General features: G+C 41.7%; 1 long non-coding RNA gene across 1 annotated transcript; it reads left to right on the plus strand.

The window, feature by feature from the left end:
* The first annotated feature begins 230 nt into the window (after positions 1 to 230).
* LOC132378103 (uncharacterized) lies at positions 231 to 14888 on the plus strand. The gene is made up of 3 exons (XR_009506886.1): positions 231 to 293; positions 8829 to 8894; positions 14718 to 14888. It is a non-coding gene; the product is annotated as an uncharacterized LOC132378103 (long non-coding RNA).
* The last annotated feature ends 6949 nt before the right edge of the window (positions 14889 to 21837 follow it).

Genomic DNA, 21837 nt, shown 5'->3' on the forward strand with positions numbered 1-21837 from the left:
ATGAGTAATTTTTCACCCTAGCACAGTACTGCTGCTGCAAAACAGCAAATTTCACATCAGATAAGACAGCGATAGTAAACCTGATTCTGATTCACTAGCGCAGAGTCGAGACATTATTTTGATTGATAATGAGTTTCAAGAGAAGAAGTTCCTGTAAAATTCATCATCATTAAAAATTCATGAATTAATTTCTTTAACTTCTTCACTCAGAGGGCGGTAAGTGTGTGGAACGAGCTGCCAGCGCAAGTGATGCTTGAAAGTTCGATTTCAACATTGAAGGGAAGTCTGGACAGGTACGTGGATGGTAGGGTACAGGGGTCTGTGGTCCTGGTGCAGGGAGTAGGCTGTTAAAATGGTTTGGTATGGACTAGATGGGCCAAAGGGCCTGTTTCTGTGTGGTACTTTTCTAATTGCAAGATTAAAGTGAATTATACTCTACATCAGCAAAACCTGTGGCTTTATAAATTCTGTGTGGTTGAACGTCATCTGATTTCATGCCATTGTGACAAGATGCATTGTAGAAGACAACTGAAAGTTATTGAAACATTAAAAGTATTAAATAATTCCCAAAAAAAGTTTGTTGGGGATCATTGTTATGACTATATCAGTACAAGTAAGAGTAGAGTTTTACAGTTTCCTACGTCTACCCCGTTTCGATGCACAGTCCCCTAGTTATAAAGGCTTTTATGCTATTATTCTTTTAGATTATAGTTTATACTTGATTCCTATTGGAGAATATTACTTGTGATATTATTAATACACTGTTCTTAAATGAGAAGTATTATCGACATTCTAATGGGCCTTGACAAAGAGGGTGTTTCTCCTGGTTGAACTGCCAAGAACTGTGAGTAACAGTCTCAAAATAAAGTTCAAAGTAAATTTCACTTTCTTGCGATAAATAAATAAATAAATAAACAAATAGATAGATAAATAAATAAATAAATAAATAAATAGATGGATAAATAAATAGATAAATAAATAAATAAGCAATAAATGTTGATAATAAAAGATGAAGAGTCCTTGAAAGTGAGCCCTTTTGGGTGAGTGAAGTTTCCCCTTTGGTTCAAAAGTCTGATGGTTGAGGGGAAACAACTGTACCTGAACCTGGTGGTGTGGGTCTTGAGGCTCCTGAACCTTCTTCCTAACGGCAGCAGTGAGAAGAGAGCCCGGCCTGGGTGGCGGGGATTCTTAATGGTGGATGCCGCTTTCCTGCAACAGTCCTCTCTGTAGATTTGCTCAATGGCTTTATCCATGATGGTCTGGGCTGGATCCGCTACTTTTTGAAGGCTTTTCTGTGCAGGTGCATTAGCATTCCCAAACCAGGCCTTGATGCAACCAGTTCATATGCCCTCCAGCACGCATCCACAGAAGTTTCTCGAAGTTTAAGACGACGGTCTGAATCTTCCCAAACTTCCAAGAAAGTGGAGGTGCTGCCGTGCTTCCTTCAGCATGGTACTTGTGTGCTGAACCCAGGACAGATTCTCTGAAATGGTAACACTGAGGAATTTAAAGTTGGTGACCTTTGATCCCCTGATGAGGAATGGCTCCAGTTTCCTCCTCCTGAAGTCAATAATCATTTCTTTGGTCTTGCTGATGTTGTTTGATAGCAGGAATGCTGAACAAGGATTTAATGCTGAGGCTTCATAAGACACTGGTAAAATCGCATTTGGAGGATTTGGGCCCTTACCGAAGAGAAGATGTGCTGGCATTGGAGAGGGTCCAGGGAATGTTCACAAGAATTATCCCTGGAATGGAAGGGTTAACATATGAGGAGTGTTTGGTGGTTCTCAGCCTGTACGATCTGGAGTTTAGAAGAACAAGGGGGATCTCATTGAAACCTATTGAAAATTGAAAGGCCTAGATAGAGTTGATGTGGAGAGGATGCTATAGTGGGAGAGTATAGGACCAGAGGGCACAGCCTCAGAATTAAAGGGCATCCATTTAGAACAAAGATGAAGAAACATTTCTTTGGCTGGAGAGCAGTGAATCTGTAGAATTCATTGCACAGACAGATGGGTGGACCATATTTAAGGTTGATAGCTTTGTAATTAATCAGGGTGTCAAAGGTTGTGGGAAGAAGGCAGGAGATTGGGATTGAGAGGAAAAATAAAGCAGCCATGATGGAATAGTGGAACAGACGTGATGGGCTGAATGGCCTAATCCTGCATCTGTGCCTTATGGTCTTACGTTTGTTATTGTGACAACACTCAGCTGGATTTACAATCTCCTCCTATATGCTGATCCGTCACCAAGTTTGATTCAGCCAATGACAGTGGTGTAATCAACAAACTAAAATATTGCAACGGAGCTGTACTTAGACTCACAGTTGTAACTATAAAGCAAGTAGAGCAGAGGTGAAGCACATAGCCTTGTGCTGTACCCATGCTGAGGCAGATTGTCGGGGAGATGTTGACAATCTGAACTGACTGGTGTCCGCTAGTGAGGAAATCCAGGATCCAATTGCACAAGGAGATGTTGAAATCTAGAACTTGAAGTTTATTGATAAGGTTAGAGGGGGTGATAATATTGAATACTGAGCTGTGTTCAATGAAGAGCACCCTAACGTGTGCACCTTCACTGTCCAGCTGTTCCAGGATTGAAGAGCCAATGAAGTGACTTCTGCTTTTGCTCTGGTAGGAAAATTGAGGTAGATCGAAGTCACTTCTCAAGCAGAAGTTGATATGTTTCATCACCAATCTCTCAAGGCACATCATCACAGTGGTGGATTACAGTCATTGAGCCAACTTGCCATGCTCTTCCTAGGCATTGTTATAATTGAAGCCTGCTTGAGGTAGGTGGGTACATCAAACTGCCAAAGAGAAAGTTTAAGGATATCAGTGAGCACTCCAGCCAGTTGATCAGCACAAGTCCTTTGTACTTGGCCAGTGATTGCACATGGGCTGACCGGTTGCTTTCCGTGGGTGATCCCTCATGAGGGATGCTCACACGTCAGCCTTAGAAACTGAAACCACAGCGGCATCGGGGGCTGTGGGAGTTCACAAAAATGCCTCCATGCTTTGATGGTCAAATGGAGCATAAAAGGCATTGACCTCGTCTGGAAGTGGTCTTGCTGTCACATACGTTGCTTGGTTTCACTCTGTAGGAGGTGAGCGTGTTCAAGCCCTGCTACAACTGTAGAGCATCCTCCAGAGATTGAAGATTGAAGTTTGCTCCAGAAATGCCGCTCGACGTGTGCAATGACTTACTGGATTGTATACCTGGACCTCTTGTATTACTTAGAATGGTCGAAGTGATTGACCATTCAGGATATGGTCATAGAGTCATAGAGCTCTGTGACCCCCCCCCTCTGAAATGTCATGTTTTGTGCTCTGAAAAGTTAATCGAAAGAAAGACACAAGAGCCCATGGGTGATATGCCCTATGGCAATCTAGTTGGTGCAGGCCAATTTTTCTGCCCGTCCCTATCTATCATAGGAACGAGAAGAATTTTCTTCACCCATCATATAGTGATTAGCTGGAATTCTTCTCTCCAATATCTCCAGTGATATAAAAGATCAAAACATAATGTCATCAAGGGGATTGAAGAATAATGAATTCGGGCAGGACAATGGTAACAAGGTAAAAGAATAAGCAATATTATAATTAATGAGCAGCAAGCATGAAGGACTGAGTGGCCGGAAGTGCTCCTGTTTCTAATATAGTTATAATTCAATAGTTCAATAGTTTCATTTAATATCAGAGAATGTATACAGCATACAACCTGAAATTCCTGTTCTTCACAGACAACCACAAAAACAGAAGAGTGCCCCAAAGAAAGAGTGACAGTATAAAGGTTAGAACCCCAAAGCCTCGACAAACCCCAAAACAGTGAAGCATCGGCCCTCCCCCTCCCTGACTTACTTCAGCATAAAAGCATCAGCACGCCCCACCCACCAAGCAAGCAATAGTAAAGCCCCCCCATAAAGACCATGATCTGCAGAACAACAAAATCTAATCACTCACCCGACAATTCGACGTACCACAGGCTCTCTCTCTCTATCTCTCTCCCCCTAATGAAGGGGTGGAGAGGTGTCACTCAGTGAAATGGGATACATAAACAAATCCACTCAATGATTTACAGCGTTAAAGTCTGCCATGTTGCTTTTTATCCGAGTTCTTTGACTCGAGAGTCGGCAATAAACTCTCCCCCACCGATGACAGAAAGAGAGAGAGAGAGAGAGAGCGAGTGATTCACCGACAATGGAGTCCCCTCCCCAAAAGATGATCCACTGTTCCCGATATTCTGTTTTTCCCTGTGATGCTTCATTCGGTGACACCAGCGTAGAAATGGCTCATTCCCGGGGCCACAAAGCCTCGGAGCCCAAGAGGTGCGCTCGATCTTCGGGGCGTGTTTTTGGGATGTCGAGAAACAACCAGTTGGTGAGCCCCAAGAGAGGGAACCAGCTTCGTAAAGAACCAAAGTTCATATGCAGCTCCAGGTCAGGGTCTTTGACAGAAGCCCGCCCGCCTTAAAAGAAAAAGTGAAACTTTAAAGGGAGAAATTAAGCTGCTTCTGCCGATGAACTGGAAGAAGCTGCCAAAGAGAAGCTAAAGGGAATAGCCGATATAACACAGTGAAGTTAAAAAACGTCTAAGAAAATACTGGAAATACTCAGCCGGTCATACAGCGTCTGTGGAGAGAGAGGCTAAGTTTGTGCTTCAGTCTGGGCACCTCTCATTGTGATCAGGAGACGGCTGCTGATGGGAACTTGAAGATGCCTCTCCCATCATGTAGGACAGTTTAGATTGCCTTTCAGGCGATGAAATGTATCTTTCTTTGCTCGTCCAGTGATATTTCCCTCTTCAGAACAGTACAACCTACATCAGTTGTTTGCTAGAATTCCTGACATTCACCTCAACAATTCACTCCAGCCCTCCGCTGCTATCAGTGAGAGAACAAACTTTAATTGGTGACTATTGTTGCCTTCACCCTGTGGTCACAAAGTAAAATTAAGTAGAGCTTTTATTATGATAAGCCAAAAAAAAAAATGGTATTCATTGTGATTCCGTTCCTGGGGTTGGTTTAAATACACTGTTATACGCCTTTAATCAATGTTCTTGCTACATGTCAATTATTGCTTTGTTACATGCATGCCAAACAAGTAAAACATTCAGCAAGCATATTATAATCTTTTTTCAATATCTGTATCAACTTATGTTTAATTGTTTACCCCTTGCGGGAACCAAAGGAGTGAATGGATTCATTACAATGTTCAAATGTTCCTCCCTTTTTTCTCCTGGATTCTTTATACTTCCTGTTGTCAGGCACAGCTGTGAGATATGCTTAGTTCACACCACATCGAAAAGCATCGTGTTGTGGACAAGCAGTGCTGTTGAAAGTGACTGCTACAGCCTAGTTAATGTGGAATGACACAATTTGCACTTTGTTTATGTGGGAAAGTTCAACCTCCCAGCAAGAGGTTTTTAAGCCCTGTTTAGGGGATTTTATCTGCTAAGGGCTATTTTCTTCAGTCAGTGCACAATAACTGCACATTTAGCAGAAAGGGAAAAAAGGATATAAGATTTTTGAACAACAAACAAGATTCTTGAGGTGTATTTACTGCAATTACCCATTAAAGAATTCTTTTTTACTCCCAGCTGATGTTAGATTAAAACCTCTTGCAGCTCTGTTTCATCTATACATATTTTGTTTATTTTAAATTTCACAAGTAGATTCTAGTTAAAGAGATCAACTGAATGGCTCTGTCCATTTATCATCAAAGTATGTATGCATATACAACGATGAGACTCATCTCCAAACAGATAGCCACAAAACAAAGGAGTCTAATCTCAAGGTTGCCTATGTAAACATTTCTTCTCCGCGCCTTCTGGCGCATCAGGCAGCAGCCTTGCCATTTCTTTAGCATTTGCCTGTTTTTCAGGAGGCCAAGTTGTTAGCTCGACACTCAACCCAGCACGGATGGGAAGTGTGCGAGGAGCCGGCCGGATTTGAACCTGAGACCACTTGCCTCGAAACCTGGTGCGGATGCCACTACATCTCCTGCGGGCTATATGTATAAATACTTAGATAATAAATGTACTTTGAAATTTGAACTTCGTACAGTGAGCTGTGCGTTTGATTCATTTATTTATATAGAATCTACTTGTGAAGTTAAAAATCGTGCAAAGAATTTATAGATAAAACAAAACTGTGAGGTGTTTCATATAATTTAGGGCTTCGGTCTGACAGCTGCTGGGAGTAAGAAAATGAATTCTCTAATGGGTAATTGCAGCCAAGCCACTGGCACTTGCCATTTACATGAGTGGACGTGCTTGGAATGGCTTGTGTGAGGCGAGCTTGCTCCCATATTCTGCCAGAACTTAAAGCTGAATAAATTCAGGTCGGAGCACCGGCTGATTTCCCAAAAGAATAGTCCTCTCTGTTGGAGCTGACTTGAATCATGCTGGCTTTCCATTGCAATGCTGAGGTAGAGGTAATTGACAGCCCTTTAGAAACGGCCAACACAGGGGCTTTTTTTTAAAGGATTGATTTTAAAATTACATTGCCCTCGGGTCCTTGATGGCTGGGTTTGAAAACGCAGCCTTTAAAAATTGTTGTAATGAGATCACCATACCTTATAGTCCCAGCATGGGTGTCTTGGATGTGGGAATGACATGGGAAACTATGAAAATGTGCCCTGAAAGTAATCAGATTCATTTAATAAAAGACTTCTTGTTTAATGTGATTTGCTTTTGATTGTTTCACTCTTCCTGAGGGCTTTAGCATATGCTGAACAAAGGCACATATCAAGTGCAGTCTTACAAGCCAGTGAAGAGTCAGAATAAAAACAATGAGGCTGGGTTGAGATCTCCCTTCATTCTGCTTACATTTATTTCCCTTTCTACGTTGACCCTTTCCATCCTGACAGCCACGATACTGACCTGTAAACTCAAAGCAGCTGAAGACACGTTCGGCGGCACCTTGGCGGATTTTACTAACTCATAGAGTCCGTGGTTAGCACAGCGCTTCAAGTATCAGCCACCCAACTTCAATTCCCATCACTGCCTGTAACGAGCTTGTACGTTCTTCCTGCAACTGCAAGGGTTTCCTCCAGGTGCTCCAGGTTCCTCCCACAGTACAAAGATCTACCGGTTGATAGGCTGATAGGTTGTTATACATTATCCTGCGATTAGGCTGGGGTTAAATCAGGGCATTGCTGGGTGGCACAGATCAAAGGGCCAGAAAGGTCTATTCTGCGTTGTGTCTCAATGAATAAATAAATAAGTGATTTACTCCCACAAAGTGATTATGATGGGGCAATCCAAATAAAATATAATCCTGTATAGTGACTACCATGTCCTGAGACAGCAGGCATTATTAAACTCATTGTATTCTAAACTGGTTCATTAAGTTGTCTCAAGACGATCTTCAGTTCATTTCCTGAAGGACAAAAAAAAATCCTCTGCCTATTACACACAAATTGCAGGGAGTGTTCGGTTCCTGCAGGTTAAGTGAACTTATCTGGTTTCTTACACTAAGATGAGCACTGCAAAAGTTCTCACAGATAATTATTTGACTCTCTTGCTATTGCTCACGTTCAGCTGAGCAGCTTGGAATGGGTCCTCGATTTCACCACATTAACAGCACCGCAAACTGTTGGGGTAATTGGTATTGAAGTGTGGCATTTTCAGATATTAACTCACCATATCCTGCAGATTGGACTTAGCTCTTTCACCAAGGGCATAGCATATACATTTGATTTAGTAGCATTTGATGATGGATAAAAGATGAGCGGAGGTTTTACAATGCAAAACTGTACTGAATATCAGTCTGAGAAATGTTCACATATCCATTAATTCTATTCGTATCTACGTAACTATTCCATCACTAGAACAAAGATCACAACTTCTCTAATTCTGGCCTTTTCATCGTCCTTAATTTTTATTACTCCACACTTGTCATCATCTCCAAGCTTTGATCTCCAGATTTCTCTTCCACCTCAGCCTCTGCAGCTCGTTATTTTGTTTCATTACTTCTTTGATCATTTGCCCACACTGCCTTGAATGTACTGACAGCGGCTGAACAGGGAATGCCGGAAGAACTCAGCAGGTCAAGCAAGTCTGCCGCAGGATCTCAACCCACTATTTGCCAATTTACTTATTGAGATACAGCACGGAGTAGGCTCTTCCGATGCTTTGTGCAATGTCACCCATCAATCCTCTGCTTTAATCACAGGCCAAGCTACAAAGACCAATTAGCCTACCAACCTTCGGACTGTGGGAGGAAACTGGAGCACTCAGAGGAAACCAGTCACAGGGAGAACAGACAAACTCCTTACAGGCTACGGTGGGAATTGAACCCGGGCTACTGGTACTGTGAAGCATTGTGCTAACTGCTCGGCCACTGTGTCGCCCTGTTGCCTGACTTGATGATTTCTCCCAGTGTTCTGCTTTTTATATCAGACTCCACTGTCTGTGGTCACTTTTGTGGTCATGTCAGTGACTGAGTAGATGTGTCAAGATTTATAACTCGCGGTAAGCTGTCCGTTGTGCAATTAAATCAATTTACTTAGAAAATTACAGCAATTTCTCCAGAGAAACACAATAACTAGAATCATAGAACATGTTGCATGAAAACAGGCCAATCAGCCTAACTGGTCAATATCAAATATCATTATTTATAATTTGTACAATATGTGTAAACTCTGCAATCTCAGTCACATACAATACTATTTTCACCAAGGTTTATTGTACTCAGTTATCTATAGTCTAAGTATCTTTGGCCTTGTGATATATAAATAATCTTTTTTGTATTTGACCTATTTAAGTGTGCATCAAATTACATCCAAGACAATATATTAAAAACATGTTTTTGTTTTCCCTACATAGCAATGAGAAATACCACCAAATCTACTTCAAGAACATCTTTGAGAAAATCTATCCTGCATATATTGTGTAAGTTCCATTCTTGTCCTCATCTCTGCGCACTCACTCTACTATGCAGTCTCAGCTAAGCTCATGGAACAGCACCTCACTTTTGACTAAGCACATAACAGCCTTCCAGGCCCAACAATTTTATGTAATGAAAATTATTACCCTTTTCTGTTTTTGATTTGGAATCCCACCATTATCTAGCAATTTCGGATAATCCTTGTATTCTTCCTGTTTATTCCTCCTTGAGGGCAATCTTTCATTTCTTTCCTTGCTCAATTGCAAATCTGTTCAACTTTGTATGATCATCCCTTCTGTCAACTAATCAACTTCATTCCACCCTGCTCTCTTCTTCACCCTCTCTCAGCACAGAAAATTATTTTGCCCAACTAGTCCATTCCACCAAAATTCCATCTAATCTAATCCCATTCACCTAAGTTTGAGCCAAAATACTCTAAACCTTTCCTATCCCATTTACGTATTGAGATACAGCATGGAACAGGCCCTTCCAGCCTTTTTCCCCATGCTGCCCAGTATTCCCCTCGTTTAATCCTAGCCTAAGTAGTGGTTAGCACAATACTTTACAGTGCGGGTGACCCAGGTTCAATTCCTGACACTGCCTGTAAGGAGTCTCCTTAAGACTGTGTCGGTTTCCTCCGGGTGCTCTGGTTTCCTCTCACAGTCCCAAGACATACAAGTTGGTAGGCTACTTGGTCATTGTAAATTGTTCTGTGATTAGGCTAGAGCTAAATCAGGGAATTGCTGGGTGTTGCAGCTCACAGGGCCAGAGGACCCAACTACATGCTGCATCATAATCAATTAGTTAATAATTAAACAAACAAATAAATAGATGAATGAATGAATAGATAGACAATAAGTAAATAAACAAACAAATAAATATGTTGTTAATCTATAGACTCTCCACGGGCTTCCACCCAGATACAAGTAACCTGTACCTGGCTGGAAGAACTAGAAGAGTTTATTAATCATATATGTTGGAAAAACAGTCCAATTTCTATACTCAATGGCCTATCTAAGGAATGCCTGCTGCCAAAAACTTTCTTCACCACCCTGTCTAATTGTGAACCATTTACTTATAGTCCTTTTTCATGTTGTTAATGTACCTGCCTCAACCACTTCCGCTGGCAGCTCATTCCATCTGCTCACCGCCCTCCGCGTGAAAACAATGCCCCCTCAGGTTGCCTCCCACCCTAAACCTATGAGTTCTGTTTTTTAATTCCTTAAATGTTTGGGGTAAAAAAAGCTTTGTGTATTGACTCTATCTAAACTTCTCATGAGCTTATACACTTCTCGTTCTCCTATGCTGTAATGAAAATAAATCCCAACTTGCTCAACCTCCGTCCATAAATTAGGTCCAAGAGTCCCAGCAACATCCTTGTAAATCTCTTCTGTATTCTTTCCAGTTAATGGCATCTTTCCTATAGCAGTGACCAAAACTGAACAAAATAATCCAAAATGCAGCCTCACCAAAATCTTTTACAACTGCAAATAACATCCAACATCTATACACAACACCAGCTGCCAAAGGCCCTTTTCCCCACCCTGTCTAGTTGGATGCCACTTTCAGAGAACCATATACTTGTTCTCCTAGGTTCCTCTGTTCTACAACTATTTATCATCAAACTTCCCCATCCCTGCTGAAAGGTCACCTGTCTTCCTTTCCACAAATAGCGTTTGACCTTTGTGTGTACTTTCTGTTCTCATTTGAGTCTTATGGCATTCGCAGTCAGTTGTTTCTGTGCACATGGAAGTCTTAATATTTGAACATAGGTTACAGTGGTTACTTGTCAAATAATCACTTTGTAACAAACCTCTACAACAGACAGCAAAAATATATAGCTGTTTGAGGAGCTCAGCAGGTCAGGCAGCAAATGTGGATGGAAGTGGTCAATAGGGTTAAGACTTCCATATTGTCTGCCATAACTCCCTTTGACAGATACATAACTAATATATTTGTCCGTATGACATTATAGCCAAGCAGTTGTATTTTATGAACTGCCCCTTATTAAGACAAATTAATTCAAATTTTTAACATGCTACTTTCGAGGAGCCTGAGTAAAGGGGGAATGATTAAAATGAAGAAACTGTCCCTTGTTCCACTTTGCGAGTTTTACTGGGGTTGATGGGAGGCTGCCTCCAAGAGGACCATAACCTCGTCGTGGTTTGGAGGCTTGCGTGCCTCAATGACCCGGAGAGCTACTGTACGTTGGCTGGATTCAGGGCTTCATGCTTTGGCGCTTGGTAGGGCCATCCATGCCAAACAGGTCAACTGGTAGAGGCCAGACTAAGAGTGGTCCAGCAGCTCTTCAGGTTTAGGGATTCAGATCAGAGCTAACAACCCTGATAGGCAATTACGGAAACAGCAATGAAGAATCTTTCTACATCTGAGAGTGAGTCTCCTCTGGGACTTGGATAACCAACAGCAGTGAAAACCAAGCTACTGACATGATGAAGGAAGCCATGAGCACTGCCAGAGATGCAGGACCTTCATGGCAACCCTAGAAGCCAGCGGGGAATGGGGAGTAGAGGGAGATGATAAGTTATGCTCTGCTAAGACTAGTAGAATTAAATATATATTTATGTAGCCTTGGACCATATGAAACCTTGCAGCCTTTAAACCAGCCACTCCACCCATCACAACTAACATTACTGCTTGCAGCATTGTCTTGGGTGACATTTGGGCTGAAAGAAGGATCTTGGCCCCAAACATAGACTGCTTACTCTTTCCCACAGATGCTGCCTGACTCGCTGAATTCCTCCAGCAATTTGTGTGTGTTGCTTTTTCCTACTCTGCTGGTGAATTGCAAACGAATTGACCATCAATATTATGCTGACATTGACCAAGCCTCCAAAGTCTAAATTTTACAAGGCTCATTATCTGATTTGAGGTATAAATCAAAGCAATGGCCTTTCTGCAAAAGAGATCTGCAAAACATAATCCAAATATGCTTGAAGTTACTGTATGCTGCCCAGTGCCGAGCAGCAAATGAACTATGAAGAAACTGAGCTCAGAAACAGTGAGTGGGAAAGTGTAATGGCCTCATTGGCAACTGTGGAGCAACGTAGCGGAGAAAATGAAAACAAAGGCAAGCACTAATAAAAGGACAGAATGTCATTCTCCTTCAGGCACTCTGCTGCAAATGAAATTACTCTCTTGAAATGTCAGTGCAGTGATTGCTCAATATGATTAAACTCCTTCCATTCCTCTTGTGTAGTCATGCAAACAGTTATATAATAAAATGATATGAACTGACTACATGAGGCAAAACTGATAGATATTGATTGTTTACATAGTGCATTGGTATTATTTACTAGTAACTACACAATTTGTTCTTTTGATGATCCCAGCAATGGATATTTTGCATTGGGTTTGCAGTGCCCAGTTTTGCCTGGTCCTCACAGACGTGACACTGAACATTTGACCACAATTCTCCATTTAAGCCTTTCTGTCTTTGGCCAAGATTTTCTGTCACCGCACACTCAACAGAAACATGGCTCCAGAACAACATCCTGGCACCACCAAACTTCGGGCTTTGCCACTCAGGGATGTGCTAATATTGGTTTGTGACTGTGTTGCACTTTATCACAACTGCATAGTATGACTATATGGACTCTATTTTACTGTGTGTCATTGAATGACAATAAACTTGAACTTAAACTGGAAAGAGCAACCTCTCATATATGGTTTGGCTTTTGACCCAAAAGGTGGATCTTAGTTTTAGATCATAATCACCCCTTTTATCATCTAGAACAGCAGGTGCTGTTAATGCAAGCGGACTGCATGAGAGGAACTGAAAGTTTAAAAGGTTCAGAGGTTCTTTTTATTGTCAAAGTCTGCATGTATGGTACAACTCAGATATTTGTCTTCTCCAGAGAGCCATGAAATACAGAAAATACACAGGAGCTGTTGAAAGAAATGACATCAACAGCCGCCCCCTTATGAAAAACATAAAGAAATAAAATTTGCAAACCCCAAGCCCCTCACCCACTCCCTTGTACAAAATACTAACAGATTGCCCCCCTGGAAAATGGCAGATGGAACATCAAAAACCCCTACCCCCCAATCCCCCCCTTGCAAAAAAAGCAGCGATGATAACATCAAATTCCCAGCCCCCTTCCAGAAAAAAAACAGATAGTAACATCAAACCCCCAACCCCTTTTCTTGCAGAAAAAAGGCAGTGACAATAACATCAAACCCTCACCCCACCAACACCCTCCCGGCAAAAAATGACAGTAACATCAAACTCCAAACCCCCCCTCTCATACATGAAAACAAACAAATCACCCACACAGATAAACACCAATGATAGCATCAGATCTCAAATCTCCAACTCCTCCCTCTCTCAAAAAGTAACCCACTGATTGGCACCAAGAAAGAAGCACCAAAAACTGAAGAAGACCGATATAAAGTGCAGTCCGATAATCACACAAATCTCAGAATATTAAAAACATCCTTCCGTCAGCATTCGAGGAGTGCGACCGCACGCACTCTGCCATTCCGTGAAGAGTGCCCGCCATGCCGGGTCCGAATGCTGCCAACCCAACTACCAAGAGAGGAAGGAGGAGGAAAGCCAGGCTGGTTTAAACTTTCTTTCTTTTTCAATCTTTTTATTGATTTTCATATATACACAAAAAAAAATAACATAGTAATAAGTAAGTTGTAAATACAATAGACTTGAAATCACATTGATAATAAGATAACAATATCCTACTAAACATCAACAGAAGAGAATACCTTAATCAATCAAGTCTACATGATTATATGAAAAAAAAACAAAAATAACCATTAAAAAAGAAAAAAAATATTAAAAATATGTGAAAAAAATATATATTAAAAAAAAACACTAAACTAAACTAACATGAGCAATAATAACAGTTTACAAGTATATGATAGTGTCAAAGAACTCTGGAACTCTATACCTGAACATGAATAAGCAGAGAGAAGGTCTGGAAAAGGCCAAATTAATTCATATGAAAATGTCTAATAAACGGTCTCCAAGGTTTAAACTGACTGGAAGGCGATAGTAACTCAAATAGCCACACATTACAACAATGGTGTGTGGGAGAGCATCACTGAATGCACAGCATGTCGAACCTTGAAGTGGATGGGCTACATCAGCAGAAAACCACAAACATACACTCAACGGTCACTTCATTAGGTACAGGAGGTACCTAATTAAACAGCCACTGAATTTGCTCTCATTTCTAAACTCATGCTGGAATGAAGGTCGCTGATGAAGCTGCTGTGCCCCTAGGTCACAGTCCTGAAGAATGTCCATGGTGCTGCAGTGGGTGAGTGAACCACCTGCTTTCTGCATGGGAAGACTAATGCCATTGCTCTGCTCTTCTCTTACCGACGATCAGTTCCAGTTTTACCAGGGATCCTTGATATCATCCTCAATCAAATCAGTCTTAATATCAGGGCATTCACTCTTGGCCCATCACTAAGTTCAGCTTGGACCAAGGCCACGATGGGGCCTGCAATGGAATAGTGCTGTCAAGACCCAGACTGGGGAAGGGTCTTAGTCTGAAACGTGGACTGTTTATTTCTGTCTGTAGATGCTGCCTGACCTGCTGAGTTCCTCCCACGTTTTATTTATTTAGCAATACAGCACAGAGTAGGCCCTTCTGGCTCCTTCAAGCTATGTTGCTCCAGCAACCCCCGACAAAGCTGAATATCCCTAACCTAATCACGGGGACGGTTTGCTATGAGCTCTCATTTCTAAACATGCTGGAATGAAGGTCACTGATGAAGCATATGCTGATTATCAAGCACTCAGGCATTAATCCTTCACTAATTCCATTGTCTCTCTGCTTTCCCCATAGAATCTGCCACTCACCTGACCACTTTGCAGTGGGTAGTTAAACTACTGTCCCGTATACTTCTAGGTTATGGGAGGAGACAGGAGCACCTAGAGGAAATCCACATGGTCATGGTAAGAATGTACAAGTTCCACAGAGGTAACACCCTGGAGGTAAGGATTAAACCCAGGTCATTATGTTACCTTGAAATCCCAAAGTGATTACCTTAATACCATTAGATTTATTGCTGGCCTTGTTTATTCTGGTTTATGTGTGACTCCAGACCCTCATCAATGTAATTGCTGCCAACATTGGTGGGTCAAAGAGCCAATTTGCATGCTGTATAGCTATTGTTACGAACCCCGTAACTGGGTCACTTACCAGCAAAGATAGAGACGTCCGTTGAAGTCTGATAATACTATTTTTAACAGTATTTATTAGTAAAAGTATACAAAAATAATGTCAATGCAAATATACAGATAATATACGTCGTCAATACTAAATCTAAAAGTGCGGGTATAATAATAATCAGTAAGAAATAAGCTCTATCGTTGACTAGGGGATAATGTATTGTCCGATGGAAATATAAAGTTCGCTCAGTTCATGCAGGCTGCAGCCTTTGGGGACCGCTGGGGTTGCAGTGGTTGGAGAGAGAGAGAGATTTTTGGGAGAAAAACTTGCCGGCTTTTCCTTTTATGATTTCGATCTGTTGGAGTCTCGTTGGTGTGGCCATTCACTTGTGGCCTCTCCTTTAGCTAGGCCATTCTTCCGTGGTGAGTCTGCCAATCCCAGGCAAGGGAAGGACGCACACGAGCCCCCACCGGCTGTCACTATTAAACGCTGTCACGGGATTTCTAGCGTTTCTCCTGGTGCGTCTAAAGGGGTTGTTCCCCAGACCCTCTTTTATCCTTACTCATGGGGTCTCAGATGTCAATCAGGTTGGGATGATGCAATCCCTCAACCAGCCCACTCTGGTCGTCCCCTGAGGGCTTCAATGAATAGTACAGTACTCAATACACAATTCCGTCTCCAAGAGACAATGGCCGTTATCAGTGGCTTTGTTTCGCTGAGGCCAGGACACATTCCAAACCTTGTGGATTCTGCGTGTCTCTCTCTCTCATTTCCTGGGTCTCCTGACCTGAATTAATAGTGATCTTGCGATTCTCAAAAAGGAGGGGGCGACTTTGTACCCTTCGGCCCCTCAGAGTTCTCCATCTTTGTAACACTATTACTGATACCAGTTTACTTATTTGAAGTGTAGTTATGTAGGATACTTCGAAAATCATACACTCCAACTTGGCAAATCAATCCTTTTCCAATTATCACAAAAGTGCCTCTTGCAAGCTAAGTTCCACAATATCAGAGCAATGGAGTCTTTCAACAGTTTAGCTTATTTTTAAAAAGTTCAGTCATTATAATTTATATGCAACTTCCAAGCTAAAGTGACTGTAAGTCAGGTTCAGGGTGTGTGCAGCGCAGGAGGAATTGTTTTGCTAAATGTTAAAGAACCAAGAACAATAAGCAACCACAAATTAAGCATCACAATTTGGCAGAAAAATCATCATTATTACTTATAACACAGAAGCAGGTTCACAGGTTCGGTGAGTGAGACGAAAACCACTGACTATGAATAAGCGTATTAATCATTTATTTACAAACAATAAAAAATTCAACCAAACATTTAAGTTCCCCCAAGTAACACAAACTACAAAACTAAATATTCAACCAATGGTTAAAAGCACATGTGAAGCATACCTTCCCAAGGGTTCTGTAAAGTGTCTGGTGTCTTTATACCCAGAATGCTTGACACGGGACACTAGGTGCTGTGGCACACAAGCCAATCAATGGGAAGGGTAGCCACAGTCTTTAAATTGACCAATCATGATAAAAATGTCTTCTGACAAGGAGGTAAGCCATACCCCCACAGGACATTACTTTGCATAGATATTGATTATCCTGAACTGGAACAATGGTAATTATAAAGTTCAGTTGTGGTTGGGTGGCAACAGAGAAGTACCACAAATATTTTATATCTTGTCATGGAAGAACAAACTCATTAATTTTTCACATGAAGATGATGTAGGGACAAAAATGACTGCTTTATTGCTTTTGTGATCAAATCTACATGTAAACTAGAACCACCGCAATCTAAAATACGTGTTCCCTATCCAAGCTAACATTGTCTATCCAGGAACCATGGATTATTGGCAAGTGCACTGGGAACATCAATCTGTATGAGAACTTCCACTGGAGATAACTGAAACAAATACCTTAAAGTGTAAAGTAGTGGGGAAATTATTAAAGTCTGAAGAAGGTCATAAGCTATTGAGTCAGAATCAGGCCATTCAGTCCATCTAGTCTGCACTGCCATTTCATCATGGCTGATACATTTTGCTTCTCAGCCCCAGTCTCCTGCCTTCTCCCTGTATCCCAGTCAAGAATCTATCAGCCCCTGCCTTAAATATACATAAAGCCTAGACCTTCACAGCCACCGGTGGCAACAAAGTCCACAAATTCACAACTCTCTGGCTAAAGAAATTCCTTCTCATTTCTGTTCAAAAAGGATGCCTCTCTATTCTGAAGCTGTGTCCTCTGGTCTTAGACTCTCCCACCGTAGGAAACATCCTCTCCACATCCACTCTATCAAGGCATTTCAACATTTGAAGATGGCCATTGACTACAGAAAGCATTATACTAAAAGGTATCACAGCAGCTGAAACTTACCATTCTGGACATTTTCCATATCAGCTATTCAAGGGTTATGGAAACTGCTGAAAGATAGTCTGTCAACTGTTAGTCATAATCGTTTCAGTGTCAATCAATAACATTAACTACGATCAGAGGGCTCATCGGCAATGTTCTCTTTAAAATTCTGAGAATGAAAGAAGAGAATGTCAAGTTAATTGCAACACGCTCGTGCCATTTTGTTCCTCATCTATCAAAACAGCTTTTAAAATTAGCTATAATCTAGACAAGATTAACTTTGACACATGTTCACACCAGCACAAAAATTAACACTGGTCTCACGTAGGTCCGTCTACCCACTGGAATGAATAATCCCTCTCCAAAGTGTACTGCGCAGTTTAAGTTAAATTAAGTTTCTTTTCGCTCTATTTAGCAAAGTATTTCTTGTGTTTACTCCTTAGGTTATCATCCTAAAATAGAAAATCAAAAAGTCTAGAAAGATAGGGCACACGGCACCTAAGTGTTTTGGCAAACTGGATCCATAAGTGGCTTGGTAACAGGCAGATAGTGGTGAAGTGTTGTTTTGCTGACTGAATGTCTGTAACCAGTGGTGCACTTCAGGGTCTGTTTGTCATATCCTCTATGTATATGCATGGCTTGGATGAAAATTTTTGTGGTCTAGTTAATAAATAACTAATTGTATCACTAGTACTGGTGACATTGTAGATAGTGGTGTTTGTTGCACAAGGTTACAGAGGGATCAACTGGAAAGTTGGACATTTAATTCAGGTAATGCACTGCCTAATGCTGAATTGACAAGTAAATTAAGTGACAGGGATGCACGGGGGACATTGTGGTGCAAATTCATATCTTGCTAAAAATTAGGACAGAAGTAGATAGGGTAGAAAATAAAGCATTTAGCTTGAGACAAAAAAATGCTGAGGGAACTCTCAGGCCAGGCAGCATCCAAGGAAACAGTTCAGTTGATGTTTCAGGCCAAGACCATTCGGCTGGACTGTCCTGCTGAGCTCCCGTAGCATTTTGAGTGTGTTGCTTGGATTTCCAGCACCTGCAGATCTTCTCTTGTTTGTGAAAGCCTTTAGCGTGCTTGTATCCATACCTCCAAGAGAACCACAACCTTATCATCGGGTTTAGAGGCTCGCCTGCCTCCATGATCCAAAGAGCTTATGTTGGCTGGAGTCAGGGCTTAATGCTTCGGTTCTTAGTAGGGTCACCCACGACAAACAGGTCAAGGAATAGAGGCCCGAATAAGAGTGGTTCACTGGCATTCTAGGTTCGGGGGCTCAGCTCAGAGCTGGCAACTCTGACTGGTAAAGCAAAACTGTTATGGAAACAGCGATCCTTTTGCACCCAGGTGCAAAGGTATTCCTGAGTCTCCATCTGGGACTTGTGTGACTGACAGTAGTGAAAACCGAGACATGATGACATGATGAAAGAAGCCCGGAACACCGTCGGAGACGGAGGTCTTTGCTGCCCTAAATGCCAGTGGCATAATGGGTAGTAACTAGGTTGCTTGGATTCATAGGCAGGGCTATTGAGGATGAGAGTTGAGGTGTCATATTGTATCTGTACATGATATTGGTACAGCCATACTTGAATTAACGTCTGTAGTTTTGGTCATGTGTGGTGGGAGTAGAAAATGTAGAAGAGATTCACCAGGATGATCCGGATGAGTTCCTCCAGCATTTTGTGTGTGAGGGTGTTGTTCTAGATTTGCAGAATCTCTTGCGTTCCCCAGGATGTTGTCCAGAATGGAGGATACGAGTCACAAAGAGAGATTGAACAGTCTGGAATTGTCCTTAATGGAGAACAAGAGGCTGAAGGTTAATGTAAGATATACATTACATCTTCCATCTATTCCATCACCTTACCCCGCCTTATTTCTGTAATCTCCCCCAAACATTTAAACTTCCAAGGTACCTCCACACCCACTATTCATGACCATCTCTGCCTGTAGTTGCTCCACTATTGGCAGACAAGCCAAGGCCCCCAAACATCGTCATTTCATTATTTTCCTTCTTTAAAATCCCCTTAAAATGTACAGCAACAACACAGTTCACTGTGGATCAGAATGCTGCTACAGTCCCCTGCAGTGCTGTCTGTTGGAATTTTCACATTCTCTCTGTGATAATATATTCTTTTTCCCCAGGGTGCTCTGGTTTGCCCTCACCTCTCAAAGATGTGGAGGTTGGTCAGTTTACTGGTCACTATAAATTGTCTCCTCTGTATCTGTGCTTTTAGAATTGATGGAAATGTGGGGAAGAATAGGTTATTGGGGAATGAGATAGGTCTGTAACTGGCATAAGCACCAAAGCCTAAGTAGCTTCCTATGCTCTGAAATTATCTTTATGACCAACTATTTCGTCATCTACTGACTATCTCCCCATGTGGGCTTAACATTTCTTTTTACTTCGGAACACTCTGGTGAAGCAGCTTGAACCCTTTCCCAGGTTAGTGGTGCAGTTCGAAATGGCCAGGGTGTTGGGGTCGAAGGTGAGCGATGGTCCGGTTTGGATTGCTGCTCCACAGGGTTTGCTGGACTGGGGTCGTGGCCTGCCGCTGGTGGACTTCTGGATCGGCTGCAGGGATGCCAGGCTTTGCTCGGGGTTTGCTCACCCCTGGGCTGAATTGAGTCTGTGCCTGCCACACAGTCTATATTGGCTGCAGTGATGCCTGGCTTTGTGAGCTTCAGCTGTGAATGCTGCTTGCTTGTTTTTATTGTTTGCACCATTTGTTTTTTTTCTCTCTCTCTCTGCACACTGGGTGTTTGATGATATTGTTTTGTTTTTAATGGTTCTATTTGGATATCTTTATTTCGTGGCTACCTGTATGGAGACAAAGCTCAAGGATGCATAAAGTTCAGAGTTTTAAAACTTGAAATTTGTGTTCTCGAGACAGCCATGAAAACAAGAAAGAATATGAAACTCGTTCAAAGAAAAGCATCAAATACACCCCTCAAACAAGAACAAACAGCATCCCGATCATCAATCCCTTAAAAACAACCCCTCCCTGGCACGAATACCTAATAGAACACAACAGAACATCAACCCCCATGCACTGTCCCCTCACACAATAAAACAGAAAAGGAACGGGCGATAAAAAGACACGGAATATAAAAACCAAAAGTCTGATGAAGTCCACAGTCCAAGAACAGAATAGTCCAGTCCATAAATGTAGAACCACGATACTATCTGACATTCATTGAAAGAGAAGAGGGGGATGCCACACGAGGCAGAGAGGCCTACATGCCTGCCACAGCGAGACACACAGCAATAGGCTGCTCACAGAATCCTTCTCCAGCTGCAATCAAAAGGAAGGCAGTCGGCACTGAAATTCTCACTCGCTTCCACACTCATCTCGACGTCTCAATCTTCCTCAATGCTTTAATCAGTGAAATGGAGTCAAACGTCGGCTCACACCCCATCTCAAAGTTCCTTCGCATCGGGGCCTTCTGTGTACGTGTTCGCTTCCCGAAATCTTCTTGGAGACAGCAAAGAGCTGGGTCACTCAAATGATCTCCAAACTGTAAATCACAGGCTCTAACTCTAACAGTCCCAGAAAAATATTTTGAGGTGAAAAACAGACGTAACAGAAGTAAAAAGAATATTTTTGTGAGCTATCTGGAAGACGTTGTGCACTGGCACCATCTTGACTGGATGACCAGACAAAGTATACATACTCTGTTAATAAATGTACTTTGACATTCACCTTCGGATAAATGAAAGTGGCAGGAGATGCTTTAATACTAAATGACCCGTCTCAGATGATCTCCAACACAGATTCCCTTTGCTTAAATATTTTGCTGACCTGATTTTGACAAGAATAAAGTCTTGAAACTATAAATACCAGATTGTGTTGGAACGTGCCACAATAAATGTTTTCTACTCTAGCAGCACAGAAACTAAATGCGCTTAAAAACAGTCCACCTGTTTATATTCTATATTTATCACTTGAACAATTCTCTTGTCATTTTTTACCTCATTGTGTTATATTTAAAAATTGGACCTTATTTGAATTGCTTTTATCTGTTATGTTTTGTAACTCAAAAAAAAACTAATTAGAAGAAAACGATGGGAGCCCAAGCAGCACAAGTCTTAGTTTGTTCTTTACCGTTAGCGAGGGATGCACATGGTGGTGTCATGACGTATGCAACTCACTTATTTTTACATATAACCCGTAAAGAATTATTCAAATGAATTGCAAACAAGAGAAAATCTGCAGATGCTGGACATCCAAGCAACACACACAAAATGCTGGAGGAACTCAGCAGGCCAGGCAGCATCTACAGAAAAAGAGTACAGTGGATCTTTTGGGCTGAGACCCTTCAGCAGGACCAGAGACAAAAAGACGAGGCATAGAGTTACAAGGTGGGGGGGGGGGGGGAGGTTTATTTTAACAAATAATGCTTAATCAAACAATATATTTACAATATTACTCA

Source organism: Hypanus sabinus, chromosome 19 (genome assembly GCF_030144855.1).
Source record: "Hypanus sabinus isolate sHypSab1 chromosome 19, sHypSab1.hap1, whole genome shotgun sequence".
Classification (NCBI taxonomy): domain Eukaryota; kingdom Metazoa; phylum Chordata; class Chondrichthyes; order Myliobatiformes; family Dasyatidae; genus Hypanus; species Hypanus sabinus.